The sequence below is a fragment of the Giraffa tippelskirchi genome, chromosome 5 (genome assembly GCF_054371585.1).
Source record: "Giraffa tippelskirchi isolate mGirTip1 chromosome 5, T2T-mGirTip1v1.2.pri, whole genome shotgun sequence".
In the NCBI taxonomy this organism is placed as follows: Eukaryota; Metazoa; Chordata; class Mammalia; order Artiodactyla; family Giraffidae; genus Giraffa; species Giraffa tippelskirchi.
This window is the reverse complement of record NC_137279.1, coordinates 7,934,185-7,951,464: the sequence shown is the minus strand read 5'-3', so window position 1 is coordinate 7,951,464 and position 17,280 is coordinate 7,934,185. Positions and strand designations below refer to the sequence as shown.

Genomic DNA, 17,280 nt, shown 5'->3' with positions numbered 1-17,280 from the left:
CGAGCATCCTTCTGTGTTCTCACCTTCCTTACTCACATTCTTTCCTCCCTTGGCTCCAATGAAACCACTCTCCGTTTTCCTTTTACCCCCACAGCCATGGTTTCTCAGTCTCCACTGCAGGCTTCTCACTCTGCCTCATTCTGAACGTGTCAGCAACTTCTCGGGGGGCTCTCTCCCCAGACCTCCATGCGCTCATGCGAAGCTGGGGGGAGGGGCTGCACGGGCTCATTGACAGAACTATCAGTGACTGTGGGTTCATCTGTCACAGTCAGCCGGCCGGCCCCACACCGAACAGGTGCACAGAGATGATAATGTACAGACGATACTCTGCTACACTTGGCAAAGGCAAGAGAAATGGGGAGGAGGGCTCTGGTGAGGGGTGCTGCTGGGGAAATGGCTTTCCACAGGTGAAGATCCACGTGAGAGCAAAGAAAAGAAGAAAGAAGGGTTAAGGGAAAACGACAGAGAAGCACCAAGACCAAACTCTCCCCTTCACACCTTTGCTGAGAGCTGGATCTGTCGTGCAGCGGCTGCAATGCACTCCTGAGGGGGCGAGAAGAAGCTCCCAGCTGCCTGTCCCTCCATCTCCGGCAATCACTGGCCACAGACCCCCCCCCCCGGGAGGTGACCCTGAAGAAGCGCTCCCTGGATTTCCCTCTCTGCAGAGCTGAAGAACCCTCCCCACCCACTCTCTCAGAAACTGCCTTCCACTCACCCACCCACCCCAGCTTCACTTTGCAGCTCCTTCCCAGATGAAATCATTCAGCTGCCAAACCCAAAGGACGACCCCTGACCTCCCACACAATTTTTCTCCTATTCTTAAATGCTTACAACTATGAAAGTTTTCACTTGCTGCATTTTCTTTAGTACACTTGAATGCCAAAGTGTTGAGACCCAGTCTGTTACTTATATTTATACCCCCAAAAGCCCAGGAGACATCCTTATTCCCTCTAGATGCTCCCCACAGGCGGAATCGCCTGATCCAAGGGCAGTGAAATAAGGAGAGGCCTTAAAGTACAGTGGTGAAAGCATGGCTCCTCCCCTGGGTTCTAATCCCACCTTCACTTACTATTCGGTTGGTGCAAACGTAATTGTGGTTTTGCATTGTTGAACTTTGCTGTTTGCTATTGGAATATACTCTTAAAATGATGTACATTACCACATTTATTTAATGTGCATTTCTCGCTTTATGCTTTTCACTAATGACTTATTAGTTGCTGTGTATTTTATATTTATTTTAGATTATGGAAACGACGTTACACAAAAGCAAATTCAAGTGATTTTCTTATTCGAGTTCAAAATGGGTTGTAAAGCAGCGGAGACAACTCGCAACATCAACAACACACTTGGCCCAGGAACTGCTAAAGAACATACAGGGCAGTGGTGGTTCAAGAAGTTTTGCAAAGGAGACGCGAGCCTTGAAGATGAGGAGCACAGTGGTTGGCCACTGGAAGTTGACAAGGACCACTTGAGAGTAATCATTGAAGCTGATTCTCTTACAACTACAGAAGTTGCCAAAGAACTCAACATAGACCATCCTATGTTCGTTTGGCATTTGAAGCAAGTTGGAAAGGTGAAAAAGCTCAATAAGTGGGTGCCTCATAAAGTGACTGCAAAAAAAAAAAAAAAAATGGTCGTTTTGAACTGTCTTCTCTTATTCTACTCAACAACAACAAACCATGTCTCAATCAGATTGCGATGAAAAATGGATTGTATACAACTGGTAATGACCAGCTCAGAGGCTGGACCAAGAAGAAGTTCCAAAGTACTTCCCAAAGCCAAACTTGCACCAAAAAAGGTGATGGTCACTGTTTGGTGTTCTGCTGCTACTCTGATCCACTACAGCTTTCTGAATCCTGGCCAAACCATTACATCCGAGAAGTATGCTCAGCAAATCGATCAGATGTACCAAAAACGGCAATGCCTGCCACCAGCACTGGTCAACAGAATAGGTCCAATTCTTCTCCACGACAACGCCCGACCACATTATCACACAAGAAATGCTTCAAAAGTTGAACAAATTGGTCTATGAAGTTTTGCCTCCTCTGCCATAATCACCTGACCTCCTGCCAACCAACCACCACTTCTTCAAGCATCTCGACAACTTATGGCAGGCAAAATGCCTCCACAACCAGCAGGAGGCAGAAAACGCTTTCCAAGAGTTCACTGAATCCCGAGGCACAGATTTTCATGCTAGAGGAATACACTTATTTCTCTTTAGCAAAAATGTGTTGGTTGTAATGGTTTCTATTTTGATTAACAAAGGTGTGTTTGAGCCTAGGTATGATGATTTAAACTTTTTCAGCAATCTTAATAGTTGTGAGGCTCTGAATCTCAGGGTCCTGACTGGTAGAGTGAAGATAATAAAACCCATTTTATGTAGACATGTCATAAAGATGAACTGGAATTTGATAGTAAAGAGCTCAGAACAGGGTTGGGCACACAGCAAGGACCCAACAGATGTCCTGAGAAGACTACACTAAAGAGAAAACAAAGCAGCCTGCTCCTTGTCCAAAGAATTAATGTCATCACATCCACAGCAAGTTCAGAATTCTACACCCACCCCTACTTCTTCACCCTTCATGATCGGATTCAAAAGAACTTCTAACAAAGCACTCTTTTCTTTATGAGCATTACATTCCTTAATAAGCTGGTAAGTGGGAGTCCCAAACATCAACAATTCAGATTAGAAAAAACACACATTATTGCCAAGTACCCTTTCTAATTAGTGTTTACATGATTTGTATGGCTAGTATATTTTACACTAAAGGGTGTTCTAGAAATAGCAGTAAATTCCCAATCTCCTAAGTGTTTAACAGCTACCTAAAATTGAACTGGCTTATTGCATGATATTTGTGAGCTGTAATCCTGTAATTAAGGCTTCATTAGTCCCTGTAATGCCTGTGCTCTGTAGTGGCTGATTTATTTAATATGATGAAGCTCATCATATTCAGTTAATCTCTGTCTCTTCATTCATTCATTCCCTACTTTGGGCACCCACTATGCACCAGGCAAGGCACTGGGGTAAGTGCTTGAGATACACACACTACAACAGTGTCTCCATGAAAATGTCACAGCACCAGAGAGCTCTCGTTCCACCGTCTGTAACTGAACCTTCATTAAGGATTTATTAGGTGGCTTGTAGGTATCAGGCACTGTAGTGGGCACAATGAGAAATAAAAGCACACGAGAGGCCTCCATGGAATTGACAACCTGAGTGACAGACAAAACAAACATTGAAAGAGACGGCAGTATAAGGCAGTGTGAACAGCTCTGAAAGAGGGGTAAGAATGGACATTCGTCCATCGCCTTCTATATGCCAGCCACCTGGCTGGGCACTTGCCACATTTAAGCCTTTCAGGTTAGTTAAAAACTCCCTATTTTCCAGATGAGGAAAACTCATCTGGAGTGAGTTTAATGAGTGTAGACTTGGACTCAGAACTATCTCTGAAACTGACATCTTGTCACCATACCATGTTAACTCATAGCTTAACCGCTTCACCTATAACTCATTTATGCAAAATTTATGCAAGATGAGTACACAATGGTTAAATGCCTTGCTCGTATTTCAAAATCATGAGTAGTCTTACTTTCAATCCTATAAACTCTTTATGACTAAACCAATAGCCCCTCTCTCTGCCCCCAAAAGTAGTCCATGATCACCCAGAGGCCATAACAAAACTCAAAAGAGCATAGGCCAGGAAAGAAATTACCTGGTTCCACAGGGCTTGCCCCAAACCTCAGCTGGGGACTAGAGGCTGGCAAGTTTGTCTGTATTTAAACTAGGAAAGAAGGTGGTCATGTCACCATCTCTCTCAATTCTTTCTTTGAGAAAAGCCATATGAAAGAATCTTGTAGAGAATCTGCCCTCGGTAATCATTAACTTCTGCAATGGATTGATCTGTCTCTTCCCTAAATTTATGTTGAAGCCTAACCCCCAATGTGATGGTATTAGGAGGTGGTATTTGGGAGGTGTTTAGGTGATGAGGGTGGAGCCCTCAGGAATGGGATTAGTGCCCTTACAAAAGGAAGCTTTTTTGCCCTTTCCACCATACAAGGACATAGTAAGAAGCCAGCAATCTGCAATTTGAAGGGCTGCCCACCCCGAACCTGACCATGCTGGCACCACCTGAACCTCAGGCTTTCAGCCTCCAGAACTGGAAGAAATAAGTCTCTGCTGTTTACAATCCACCCAGTCTACAGTATGCTGCTGCAGGAGCCCGAGTGGGCTGAGATAGCTTCCTTCCAACTCCACGGTCAGTACAGCTCACAGTGTAGCATTTCTTAATCTGCAAGCCTTCAAAACCAAAAAAGAAAAAGGAAAAAGTGGATCCACCACGCTGCCCTCTGCTCATGCTACCCAATGATGCCACTGCTGTCCCCTCGCCACTGGCTCTTTCTAAATTACAGTTAAGTGCTCCACATCACAAACATGTCTCAGAATAATCCCATTTGGGAAAAACCAACAAAGTATGAGAGAGGCAAGAGACAGCTATGATATGATATGATACATGAGCAAGCCAAGATGTTAGATACACTCTCACCTTTTTTTTTCCTTTGTTCACATTTCCAAAAGAGAATAAGCAAGAACTAAATTTAATCTTCAAGAACTAAATACCAACCCAAAGGTGGGGCTTGGTCCTTAGAATGGTGCCAGAGAGAAACTGGAGGACTGAACACCCCCATTTTCACATGAGTTTAAGGTTCATGAGACAGGAAAGTACAGGAACATTTTACAGAGCTATGAGGTGGTCAAACCAAGAGAAACAAACATTGGGTCCCACCAAACAGCCTTGTGGGAACTTCTAATGTCATAGTGGACCAAAGAGCTAGCTCTCCTGACCACTCACTACCCAAATTATTCCAGACTAATCAGATTCTCGGCCTCATTAGAAATATTTCTAGGGAGAAATGCTATAATTTCTCAGATAATTAGCTATGGAGTCGGGAAAACATTGTTTCAACTTTATCACAAAAAAAGGCCTGAATTTTCTTGGGTAGCAAAATGACTAAATGGTCGAAAGAAGGAACAGCATCTATATAAGTCACGGCAGAGCAGCCAGCACAGCCTGGCAACCAACTTACATCCTGGTCGAGCACATCTCTGTCTCTGACCTGTGGTCTCCCGGACCTTTGCGGGGAAGGAGGGAAGACGTGGCCATTTTTGTGGATGGCAGCATCATGTGGCAGGAAGATGGGGGTTTAGGGGCCAGAGAGGCCTGGATACAAATCCCCAGCTCTACTACTCTGAACATCAGCGTTAACTCTGTGCTGCTGCTGCTAAGTCGCTTCAGTCGTGTCCTACTCTGTGCGATCCCATAGATGGCAGCCCACCGGGCTCCCCCGTCCCTGGGATTCTCCAGGCAAAAACACTGGAGTGAGTTGCCATTTCCTTCTCCAATGCATGAAAGTGAAAAGTGAAAGTGAAGTCGCTCAGTTGTGTCCGACTCTTAGCGACCCCGTGGACTGCAGCCCACCAGGCTCCTCCGCCCATGGGATTCTCCAGGCAAGAGTACTGGAATGGGGTGCCATTGCCTTCTCTGGAACTCTGTGAAGTGAGCTAAAAGCTATATACAATGGACGCAGAGTACTATGTGCTCAAGGGAAGTAAAGATCAAAAGTATTACTAAATCCTGCTTCACTAAATCGAACTTTTCTGGCAAACTGCTCCTCTAGCACTTAGAGTCCACTCCTTTGATTCAACAGATAATTTATTGAGTGTCGAATATGGGCCAGGCAGACAGAGATTAAATTATCTAAAATTGTGAAAAGAGAGATAGGGCCTTTGCTCTCATGAAGGATTCTAGTGGAGGACACTTAAAAAGGTAAACAAATGAATAGGTGATATACTTTGATACATAATAATTTTGATTACACTTTTATTAACAAGATTAATAATACTTTCTGTGAAAAAATAAAGCAGGACTGAGTCTGATGACGTAATTTAGAATCGCACTATAGACGACATGGGGCTTCCCTGATGGCTCAGCGGTAAAGAATCTGCCTGCAATGCAGGTGCCACAGGAGACAAGGGTTCAATCCCTGGGTCAGGAAGATCCCCTGGAGAAGGGTATGGCAACCCATTCCAGTATTCTTACCTGGAAAATCCCATGGATAGAGGAAGCCAGTGGGCTATAGTCCATGGGGTCACAAAGAGTCAGACACGACTAAAGTGATTTAGCATGCGTGCATGCATAGATGACATACTGTTATGAACTACTCTCTTTCCTGGCATCGTTTTTTTTTTTTTTTTTTTGCCACGCTGCCCAGTTTGTGGGGTCTTAGTTCCCTGACCAAGGATTGAGCCTGAGCCTCCAGCAATGGAAGTGCAGAATCCTAACCACTGGACCATGAGGGAAATCCATCACTACTCTTTCCTATATGCTAATCTGTATCTTGAACAAGGAGATACACTTCTTGAGTGCACAAATCATGCCTATAAGTCTTCATTTCCTACGACAGCCATTACAGTGCAAAGCACACAGCAAATGCTCAGAAAATTCCTATCAACTGAAAGTGAAAGTGTTAGTTGCTCAGTTATGTCCAACCCTTTGCGACCCCATGGACTATAGCCCACGGACAGGCTTCCTCTATGGAACTCTCCAGGCAAAAATACTGGAGTGAGTAGCCATTCCCTTCTCAGGGGATCTTCCTGACCCAAGAATCGAATCCAGATCTTCTACAATGCAGGTGGATTTCTATCAACTGACTAAAAATGAACTGGCTGAAGAGGAGTCTTCCAAGTTAGATGTTATCCCATTCATGAGTTACTACCGGGCATCCTTATGAAATAAACAGAAACTTTACAGATGCAGGCTCCTCACTACTTTCAGCCAAGGAAGTATCTTATACACTCCTCATCCTTGCAACTAATCTGAGGCCAAGACAGAATGTAGCCTTCCATTTCAATTTCTTTGGGCATCTTTCCTAAGGATATCCTAGTAAGCCACATACCAACCATCTGACCCCAACCTATAGACATCTAATCCTGCAAAGAACCTCTTACCTACAGAGCTGCTCTGCAGCTATGAAGAAAAGAGCAGATATTGTTCAGCCACACAGAAAAGAAAGTATTTTCCCTCCTCACTTTGCCAAAACATGTAAGCCCTTTCAACCGGGAATACCTCAAAACTAACCGGAAGCAGCAAGAAAAATTACTAACTCCTTTTCCTAATGCCAGACAGCTCTCTCCCTTCCCTATTCTTTTTTCCTAGCAATTCTCCCACCATAATCACTAAACATTACAAACCACTCAAGCCAACAGAAACAGATACACAGACCCAGAGGCAAGTCCTGGCAGAGGCAAATGTCTGACCTTTGAGACAAATGCATCCTTTGTGTTCAAGTAAAGGAACAAGAGAAATAAACGCAGGGTCATGCAGGTAGGAGAACTCTGACTATGGCACTCTGCAAAACAAAGTCATCGGCCTTCAGCTAAAGTTCCCATTACCTTGATTCTTTCTGTAATATTGCTATGCTTAGTCGCTCAGTCGTGTCCGACTCTTTGCGACCCCGTGGATTGCAGCCCACCAGGCTCCTCTGTCCACGGGGATTCTCCAGGCAAGAATACTGGAGTGGGTTGCCATTTCCTTTTCCAAGGGATCTTCCCGATCCAGGATTGAACCCACATCTCCTGCATTGCAGGCAGATTCTTTACCGACTGAGCCACCAAGGAAGCCCTCGATATAGTATTACTCCCAAATACAAAGGGGAATCAACCATTGTCATCGCCCAAGCTGAAGGAAAAAATCCTTGCAGACCCAGGTCCATGCGAAGCGTAAACACTTGCCCAAGACACAGTTGAAGGCCAAGTGGGAAGACTGCTCTTCTGGCCGCTCTAGGAAACGTGTCTGAAAGCTCACGTGGACAGTGTCACCTGGCCTGCTCTGCCTACAAACTCCTGTTCACCCAAATAATCGGCTACCACCCCACCCACTTCTCTGACAGCAGCCAACAAATAACCGGCCCTCTGATATCTACCACCCAAGCAGGAGACATTCATTCAGAAATGTGACTGCGTTATGATCGTTACACTGCCAAGATCACAAAACTTTTCAACTCTCCAAACCAGGGGTTGTGCGGTTGAAAAGGCAGGGTGGGGAAGCGGGCTCACTTGGGATTCATCTGTCATCCAAGGAACCTCTGACACTTGCAGGGGTATTCACTGCAATGAACCAGCCCCTGACTCATAAGAAAGACCTTCTTTCTGAATCATTTATCCAGCAATTTGCTAAGTGTCAATTAATAACACAATGTATTTTATTCCTTCAATGAACTATCTACTTTGAAGAAAACATAGCCTCTCTTCCTGAGGTCTCTTTGTCATCTACAAGTCTTTGGTGTCACTGGGCTTTCTCCACACTCCTTCAACACACTCAGGGGTAAGGACTGAGTGTGGGCCACAACCAGCACAGTCTACAGGAAACCTCACGAGCGTTGGGTCCCCTGCCTCTGCAGCCACGATGCTGCCCCCTTCCCCATGTAAAAAGATGACATGCTTGTCTGGGCCTGCAGGAGGTCATGGACTTCGAGCTGTTTTTAGGTGGTACTGAATCATGATAAGTCTGATATACTTACTCTCCTAGAACAAATTATACCCATTTGCGAGTGACTGGCCAGTTTAGGGGTAAAATCTGTGGTCAACGAGTTGCTCTTTGGGGGCAAATAACATGAAGTGAGATCCCACAGTCTTGGTCTCTTCAGTTCCAGTTTTCAACTCAAAGAGCTAATCAACAACATCGGCCAAACAGCAATCAGTCTAACGTGGGCACAAAAGCAGAGCTATCGTGTCAGGCTCTGGACTGCTTTGGGGCCCACAGGGTGGTCTACATGTGTCTAAGTGGAAGGAGAGGATGTGCAGGGGTAGGGAGGCGATGAGAGGAAGGGGCACCACGTGTTGGCAAGACAGAAGGGGGGGCAGCCCCCAGCATCACAGTGGGGAGAAGTGGGAAACAGGATGGGACTGGATGCTTCCACATATTCATACACTTAACAGTGTCTAGGGGTGACCCTAGATAAGGCATGCAGTGATAAGAAGGACATGGCCATTTTAGCAAAAGTGAAGTGAAGTGAAGTCGCTCAGTCGTGTCCAACTCTTTGTGATCCCATGAACCCTGTCAGGCTCCTCTGTCCGTGGGATTTTCCGGGCAAGAATACTGGAATGGGTTGCTATTTCCTTCTCCAGGGGATCTTCCCAACCCAGGGATCGAACCCAGGTCTCCCTCAGTGCGGGAGGATTCTTCACCAGCTGAGCCACATGGGAAGCAACTGAGCCACATGGAAGCACCCTCAATGTGCATGACGGACGAATGGATTTTAGCAAAGATGGAGTCAAATTATAGAAAGTTTAGGGGGGTTACTTATTTTAAGAAAACTACGAGAAAGATGCCACTTGAGAGGAAACTCCCTCTGAAGGCTGCGACATGAGGAGGTGCTTGGTGGCACTGTGACTTGCAGCTGCTGCCCCCTCCCCAGGCCACTCTATCCTCATGCCCCTCCTGAGAGCTCCGGACTAGCAGAGAAAAGACAGGGTGGTGGTGGTAGGAATTCTGGGCATCTATCCAGAAAAATCTATAGTCTGAAAATATGCAGGTTGCCCAATGTTCACCTTAGCACTATTTACAATAGCCAAGACATGGAAGCACCCTCAATGTGCATTGACAGATGAATGGATAAAGCAGATATGGTACATATCTACAATAGAATACTACTCAGTCATTAAAGAAAAAAAAAAGAATGAAATAATGTCATCTGCAGCAACATGAATGGACCTAGAGATCATCATACTCTAGGGAAGTAAGTCAGGAAGAGAAAGATAAATGCCATATGATATCACTTATATGTGGAATCTAAACTATGACACAAATGAACTTATCTACAGAAGAGAAACAGACTCACACACACAGAGAACAGACTTGTGTTTGCCAAGGTGGGGCGACAGGAAGGGGAAGGGAGAGACGGGTTGGGATTAGATTCAAACTATCATATATAGGATGGATAAACAGCGGGGTCCCACTGGATAGTACAGGGAACTATATTCAACATCTTGTGACAAATCATATTGGAAAAGAACATATGTGTGTGTGTGTGTGTATATAACTGAATCCCTTTGATGTACAGTAGAAATTAACACAACATTGTAAATCAACTATACTTCAATAAAATAAGGGGAAAAAAAGACAAGGTCAGGGAGAAGAGGAGCAAGAGAGTTAAAAGACCAAATTCTCTGCAGACTACAGTGCTGAGTCCTCACTCACAAACTACTTTCTCAAATGAAAACTGTCACTGCAAAAAAAAAAAAAAATCAGGTGGAAGGAAGGGTGAAAGAGAAAACGAGCAAAGATGGATGCTCCTATGAAAACAGGGACTCCAAACATCGACAGTAATAAGCAGATTAACTGGTGGGAAGAAATTCCAATCAATACTAATCAGGCTCAGCTGGCCCACTTCTCCTTGCAGGGTTTAATAACATTTCCCGGCCCCTTATCTGATTGGAGTCCACACACATGCATACTAATAAGGCCACCAGCGCAGACTTTATCACTAGGTTTCCACGGCACCCAATGAGCATTTCTGTCCCTGACTGTCAAACACACACGAGGCTTAGGCCCTTAGTTCAGCTGGTTTGGCGGCGAGCCTCTGAAGGTTTCAACCCTCGTGTGTGATCACTCCATGCTGCCGAGTCCTGGTATCTGATGATTATTAAGGATGACACGTGAAAAGACTGGGTGGTGTGAAATAGCACAAACTCCCCTCTGAAAACAAAGAACCAGAGGACGTGTTCTGACAGTGGTTTACCAATGGTCTCTCTGACAATTCCCTGACAGCCCCGGCTATTCACTGTCATCTCTACCCTCCCAGGAACTCCCCCTGTTCAGCGCCACTCCCAGATCACGCGACCTACGACTCCCATCTCAAACGTGAATTGAAAGTCATCTCCTTCCTGTGCCCCCAGCAGAGGCAGGAATTGCTGAGTGCTCTCCCAGCTGAGAGAGAAGGGGAAGTGGGTTCTTAGGCACGTTTCTTCTACCCTGGCATGTGCTTCACTTCCAGTGTCAGGGTAGGGTCACGGGAGGAACAGGTGAAGAGAGAGCCCTTCTCAGGGGAGTGATTACGGTAATAACGAGGCAGTCCCCTTTCTGTGGGCTGTTCCTGCTTCTCCAAACCGGCAGGGGGTTAGTTTTTCCCTGCGGCCGTGTGTCCTAAACACCAGTCTTTTGTGGTCAGCTTTTCTTGGTTCTTAGCAGGGACCCCCTCCTCCAGCATCTGGGTGTGAGATGTGCACTCAGAGTTCACCTTAGACTTCCCACTCACCCTCTGGTCTCTCAGAGAGACAGACAGACCACATCCGCTTGCTTCTGGGAGCCGTTATCTGGTGGACAGCTATTTTTGCAAGGAAAAGCAGGAGAAAGGCAGAAGAGAAGATGCCAGCAAGATGACTCAAGTCCAGCCACCTTCCAGGAGGTCCATCCAACAGACATGAAGCTCAGGTACACTAGCCTTGCCCTGTGGCCACAGAGCCGACAGTTGGAAGGCACACCCGTTCCAAACCCTCCATTTCTCCCCTGAGCCCGTCTCTAAACCACAGCAGCTTTGGGATTTTGCAAACCTGGTGGCTCAACAACTTGCAGAGGTAATCACTAGTCCCAAGTTAACTGAAGGGGAAGAGTTGGCGGCACTCTCAAACTTTATCAGTTATTTTCTTGGGGTCCTCCTCTCCTAGCATCACAGAGGGGAAATACACCTTCTCCTTCCCGCAGGAGTGGGGGATGGAGGAAATAAAGAGCCTCTATTTATGAACACCTCACCTCCGCTCACCTCCCTTCCTCTCTCCAGTCCCTTAATGTTGGCGGGTGGGTGGTGGGACGCGGCTTGTAGGGCTGCTTCTCTGCCTCAGGACTTTCAATAAACCCTGGCAGCACACTCTGAACTGAGAAGGGTGGGGGAGGTGGGAGCAACTACCTTCTGTCCCAGCTGTGGATCTTCACCAGCTTCCCAGAATAAAAAGAAAAACCTTGCTTGGCATCACGTTCCACCAGTTACCCATCCTTCACTCAGATCTCCACTGATCACATGGGGCACTCTGAGGAAGACGGGAGTATAAATTCATCCCTAAAGACAGGAAATCCAGGAAACCTCACTCTCCGGGCCATGGTTTAGGGGTGGTGTCTTCCCACTTAAACAACCACAGCACCTTTATAGGCTTAAGCTGGAACTTACCCCTTCCTCCCCAGCACTCCAAGGATACACACGCTTACAGCACCTCCACAAACTCACACAGACTGACCCATGACTCAGAGAGGGGTGGCCTGGTTTTGGGGTAGAGAATGGTGCCTTTGTCCCCAAACCCAAACCTTCAAGGCCCAAACCATATACCCCTATATTATCACAGACACGGTAGAGGCTACTGAGGATACAGCAGTGAACAAAACTCAAATTGTGCCAATTACGGGCTTCCCTGGTAGCTCGGCCGGTAAAGGAACCGCCTCCAATGCAGGAGACCCCAGTTCGATTCCTGGGTCAGGAAGATCCCCTGGAGAGAAGTCCAGTATTCTTGGGCTTCCCTGGTGGCTCAGCTGGTAAAGAATCCAATTGCAATGCCGGAGACCTGGATTCAATCCCTGGGTTGGGAAGATACCCTGGAGAAGGGAAAGGCTACCCACTCCAATATTCTGGCCTGGAGAACTCCATGGACTGTATAGTCCATGCGGTCAGCAGAGTGTCAGACATAACTGAGCAACTTTCACTTTCACTCTCATCCTAAAATTATTCACCTATGTTTTCACTACTACTCTATTACTACTACTGTTACTACTACTTTTACTATTAATGTTACTACTACTACTACTGAATTGCCTGCACTCACAGGCACTCACCTGCCCCTCCACACACACTGCTCCTAAACCCCATCAGCCCTTGGTTTCACTCGCTCATTCACTGCAAGGCTTTCTGTGCCTGTGATATATGACAACATAAACGGAGCCTGCACCTCTTGAAACTTTCAATAAAAATACAGATCTAAGTGATGAAGATTTTACCCAGGGAAGAAAACAACTTCAGGGCCATTTCTTATAATGTGTCAACCCCAGACAGGAGTGGGAGGGAGCTGGGGAGTAACGAGGAGGATAAGCACCAGTATCAGGAGAAGCCAGGGCCCAGGGTGAAGGGTGGGGAGGGAGGAGGGGGGAGGGAGGGGGAGGGAGGGAAGCAGAGTGTGGCTCCAGCAGCTCTGAGCCCAGTCCTTTCCTCAGAGGGAGAAACCGAGGCCCACAGAGAGGTGATCTGGTAAGCTCACACCTCAGGGGACTAAGCCCGTCCTGAACATCAAGATGTTTAACCCTGGCCTCAGAGAAAAGCACAGTGGGATGCTCTGTGAGTGGGTAGCAGGCACAGGACGGAACCCGGAGGAGGCGGTGAAACCCCACAGATAAGCAAGCTGCCCTCCAAAATGCCAACAGGTGTGGGCCTTATGGCCCTGCTCACGCTCTTGGGTCAAAAGTCTCCTCTGCCTGCATGGGGGTGTGTCTATCTTCTGCATGATCTTAGAGGCCCCTCGATGGAAGAAACAATGCCCCACCTCTCTCCTGGATGGCTCCTGAGGAAGGGGAAGCTGTGCAGCCTCTTTGTGCCCCAACCCCTCTGGGAGCCTCGAAGGCAGAGTACAGAGAGGGGGCTTCAGCTGAGAGCTGAGGAAGACAGGTAGCAGGAGCCAGAAAATTCAGCATGGGATCCAGCATCGCAGGACTTGACCCTTCTTGCTGTGGGCCAAGAGGCCAGCCTTGATGGCTTCCTTCTGGGCAGCCCTGGAGCCACTGAGGACAGGCAACCTCCCACAGGTCTCCACCTAGCTTCCTCCCTGCTCCTCAGCCCTTCCGTCTGCTGTAGCAATAAAAAGACACTGCAGAACAAGCAAAGATAGTTCACAGTCACTGCAATAAGGGGTAACTGCATTTAGTCCCTCATTCAACCCACGCTTACTGAGCCCAGGGACTGCAGTAAGCTCCGGCACCAGAGATGGAGGAGGAGACCCATTTCTGCCCTCAGGGAGCTCGTGGTCCAACAAAGAGGTGGGAGAGGGAGAAGGGGGGACAGGGAGGGGCAGCCGTGGTCACACAGAGGCCAAGCACAAGGGAGGACAAGAATCACCCCATGAGGAGGGAGAGGGGAGGAAGGCTTTTCTAAGAGGATCCTGAGGGCAACAGCACAAGACCAGCACGTCTACGTGGTTTTCTGACTGATGGTAGGGAGCGGACTCTCTCTCCAGGAATGGCCCTCAAAGGGAGCTGCCAAGGGCCCGGCCACTCCCTGGAGGCAGCTGCATCCAGCAACTGCCCAAGAAGGAGATGGTTGGAAAGGTCTAGCCTATTTGTCTCAGCTGGGAAGAGCATCCCAGCTCCAGGGCCACCCATGGGGCTCACTAAGGGAGGCCTCTGTGCAAATGACAGCAGCTCAGTCTCCCCTTTGCTGAAACACGCGTCCTGCGCTAGCACTTCCCAAGAAACAACGTGCACTCCGGATACTGAGTATAGTTTCCTGTGCTGTACAGCAGGACTCGGTTGTTTATCCATCCTGTGACAAACCATAATGGACAAGAATGAGGAAAAGAATATATATCTGAGTCACTTCGCTGTACAGAAGAAATTAACATAACATTCTAAATCAACTATACTTCTACAACTTAAAAAAAAAAAAAAAAAACCCAAAGGGGGAAAAAAAAAGACAAAACAAGAATCCGCACTCAAATCTCCACCTGAGAGTCTGTGTCACAGATAACTCACTGTCTCAGTCAGGTGCAGGGCATGGGCAGGTTTTGGGGAAAAACATCTCTGAAGGAGATAAATACACTGTCTAAAGGATTTACATTTTAAACATGGAAAACACTCATTATTTGTCAAAGATGAAAGTTTCTCCCAAAGCACTCCAAGTTATGAGAGGTTTAGAGGAATCTAAACAGAAAATTCTAATGCCCGGAGGAGTTCTCTCACAACTTACTCCCACCATCTGCTTCCCTGTGGACCACCTTCATTCTTTACGACTCTGTTTATCCACAGAAAGAAAACGAGAGTGCTGTCACGAGGAATACACACGTGGGGAAAGCTGTTCTCTAGACAATCAGTAACGCTGAGGGAACAAAGTCACTGCAAACTTTTAATTTTTTTTTAACCGCTGGTCATGGATTATGAAACAGGAAGAAAGGAAACTGAACTCTTCCCGTTGTAGTCCACTGTCAATAACAGCAGCCTGTTCCCCTGTCAAAGTCCAGTTTTGCCACTTTGCAGAAAATCAGAGTTCAGGCGTAACTGAAATGGCCTTGACAGTGAATTAAAACAATTAGCTTGCCTTTCCAAAACTTCAACACTACAAAACTTTCAGGAGCTCAGGCGTTCTGCAAAGTCTGCATGTCTCTTTACAAAGACAAAGGCTTCTCAAGGTACCTCGGTTACCAGAGGAGCCCTGGAGCCGATAAACCAATTTGTTTTCCCCTCCATAAATCGTTCATTAACGCTGCCATGACATTTAAAGTTTAAAATGGTTTTATGACTTGAGATTAAAAAAGAATCGTTCCAATACATTTCTTATAACCGAGAGGATTCCTGGCATTTTGATTAAGTTGTTCCTTGTGATGTTAAAGTTTTATCTTGAATAATGAAAGGGGAAAGCATTCATCACTTTAAAGTCACTGGCGGCTAGTCTGGGAAGCCAACAGCCCAGCTGCCTCTCCCGGGGGATTACTCAGAAACACAATCAGAAAAACAAACTACCAATCTTCTAAGCAGGGTTAGAATTTTCAGCAGAATTGCTAAAGCTGAGCTGTCTCTGAAACAGTGCAGAATTATCAGAATGGGGACAAGGAGGGCTGGGTGCCCTCCTTCCAGCTGGTCATGGGAACAGGGAAGGGGCGGGGAGGGCAAAGCTTCTCCTGCTTCAGGGCTGGCACTTCCATTGGAGGTTGCAGGAGGGCGACACCAAGAACCTCTGCAGGCACTTAATGTGTTCACTCGAGTGTTAGTCACTCTCGTGTCCGACTCTTTGCGACCCCATGGACTGTAGCCTGCGAGACTCCTCCGTCCATGGAATTCTCCAGGCAAGAATACTGGAGTGGGTTGCCATTCCTTTCTCCAGGGGATCTTCCCGACCCAGGGATCGAACCCAGGTCTCCCGCACTGCAATCAGATTCTTTACCATCTGAGCCACCAGGGAAGCCCTTCAGTAGAGTGTGTGTCACAGCATACAAGGAACCCACGACTTCTGCTGAAACACACCCTCTGGCTAATGGCAGGATTCTTGAGTCCGCCTGTGGGCATCGGAGCCACGTTGGTCTTCAGAAGACATCCTCATTCCTGTTGAGAAATCATCACTTCTGAAGATGAGACAAGCCAATGAGAAGTAGATGTTGGGTTTCGGTGGGGTTAAAAATATCTCTTTTCTACCTTTCCTCCCCAACCCCCTAAGCCATTCCAAGCAGGGCAGAAGGGAATTGAAGCAGCATTTACTGAACGCCTACCACACGCCCGTCACTGTGCTCAGAGCTTTCCATCATTTAAGCTGCACCTAGTCGGCCCCAATGAGCCTTTGGTACACGTGTCCCAGGATTGATAACTATTTATGCTGTTTTAAAAGATAGAGTGAAAATGAGGAGTGGGATCCAACTTAATAAAAAACCACATTTATAGATATCAATATTTTCAAACCATTCCCTTCTTCAGCTTGCATCAGTTAATCCTCAAGTAGGTATTGGTACCACCATTTCATAGCTGAGAAAACTGAGGTTCAGAGGGCTTAAGTAACTCACACAAGGACACACAGATTGTGAAAGGCAGACTCCAGTCTCAAGATTGAGAGCGCTTTTTCCTGCTGGACTGATTTGGATGTACACATGTTAACTGTGGCTCCTATATCCAAGTGGTTAGAAGCCCACACCAGCTGAAGCATACAGCAATGCTGATTTGTGGATTCAGGAAAGAGAGGACTCCTTGTGGCTAGAAGAGTCAAACAGCTTTGGAGCAGAGCGTGAGACACAGCTGGGCATGAAGGGAAATTCACATTTAGATCATGAGAGGTAGGGAATAAAGCACTTGAGGAATCAATGTCAAGGTCTGCGCTGGGAATCAGGTTAGCGTATGGGAAGGATGGCCAATGGGGAGTGCGGACTGACAACAAATTACCTCCTTGCTGGCCTTAATGAGCTTTTGGTACATGTGTCCCAGGATTCATGATAACTATGCTGTTTTAAAAGGTAGAATGCAAGTGAGGAGTGGGATCCCACTTAACAAAAATAAA

At 46.7% G+C, this 17,280-nt stretch overlaps 1 protein-coding gene and 1 long non-coding RNA gene across 7 annotated transcripts in view; both read right to left on the bottom strand.

Annotated features, from left to right (window-relative positions):
* HHAT (hedgehog acyltransferase) overlaps positions 1-17,280 on the bottom strand; it is a 340,025-nt gene that overhangs the window by 110,189 nt on the left and 212,556 nt on the right. The window lies entirely within an intron of this gene.
* On the bottom strand, positions 6,910-11,971 carry LOC145506055 (uncharacterized). Its single transcript, XR_014053511.1, has 2 exons — positions 9,245-11,971; positions 6,910-7,660 (listed from the first exon to the last, which is right to left on the bottom strand). It is a non-coding gene; the product is annotated as an uncharacterized LOC145506055 (long non-coding RNA).